Source organism: Pteropus medius, unplaced genomic scaffold, assembly GCF_902729225.1.
Source record: "Pteropus medius unplaced genomic scaffold, Ma_sr-lr_union100, whole genome shotgun sequence".
NCBI classification, from domain to species: Eukaryota; Metazoa; Chordata; class Mammalia; order Chiroptera; family Pteropodidae; genus Pteropus; species Pteropus medius.
Window position 1 is genome coordinate 460,364 of NW_024351646.1, and position 881 is coordinate 461,244.

The 881-nt window shown below is 58.6% G+C and overlaps 1 protein-coding gene across 1 annotated transcript in view; it reads right to left on the reverse strand.

Annotated features, from left to right (window-relative positions):
• Positions 1 to 252, reverse strand: part of GATA1 (GATA binding protein 1) — a 7,048-nt gene extending 6,796 nt beyond the window's left edge. The window contains exon 1 of the mRNA XM_039843743.1: positions 128 to 252. The gene's annotated coding sequence lies outside the window, so the exon portion shown is untranslated. The remainder of the gene's footprint in view (positions 1 to 127) is intronic.
• Between the last annotated feature and the right edge of the window lie 629 nt (positions 253 to 881).

Genomic DNA, 881 nt, shown 5'->3' on the forward strand with positions numbered 1-881 from the left:
TGGGGACCAACAGTGAGTTGAGCAGTTTGAAGCAGGCTGGGAGTGTAGCCTTGAGGTAAGGAGCAGCAAGCCCAGGGTTTGCCTTGCTGGGGACTCTTGGTAGGGATGGGGGGTTGCTGAGACTGACCTGGGCTGGTTGATGCGGAGGGTTCAGCTGCTTTGGGGATGTGACGAGCTCAGTGTGAATCCAGGGGGTGTCCTGGCTGGCCTTGGCCTTTGAGGCTCCCTTCCTCCTTCTCTCCCTCCCTCCCCTCTCCCTCCTCCCTCCTCCCCAGGGAGTGGCTGGTGCCCTAATGGGTGGGGCAGGCCAGGGGAGGGGGCAGGCCCCCTGCTGGTGGGGCACCTCTTGAGCAGTGGGAGCCTTCCTCCACCTGCCCACCGTATAGATTCTTGGATCCTGTTTGACTTGGGCTCCTGTGGATTTCGACGTCCAACCAAACAAAGTGGGCTGAAGCCAAGATAAAATAAAAATAACAGATGTGGTTTCATGACTCTGCTGTGCTTTTCAGTATTTGTAAAGCCCCTACTGTGTACTGGGCCAGGTGTGGGCTTGGCCTTCTTGCCCACGGAGAGAGGAGGGATGTGACTGTACCCATTTTGCAGGAGAGAAGAATAAGGCTCAGAGAGGTTTGGTGGGGTTTGAACCAAACTCTGTGGGACATCTTGACAACCCAGCCCCAGCCCAGGGGCCAGGCCAGGGATGGAAGGAGACAGGGGCACACTCACTCAGCACCCCACTGGGGCTTACGCCAGCTCTGGCCTGCCCTGGGGCAGCAGATAAGTCTTATCAGATGGAGGCCACTGTGGCTGTTGGCTCCGCGGTAAAAGGCTGTGTTGGGATGGGGGTGGGGCTGGGGGGCACACAGGGACAGTGGCCTCAA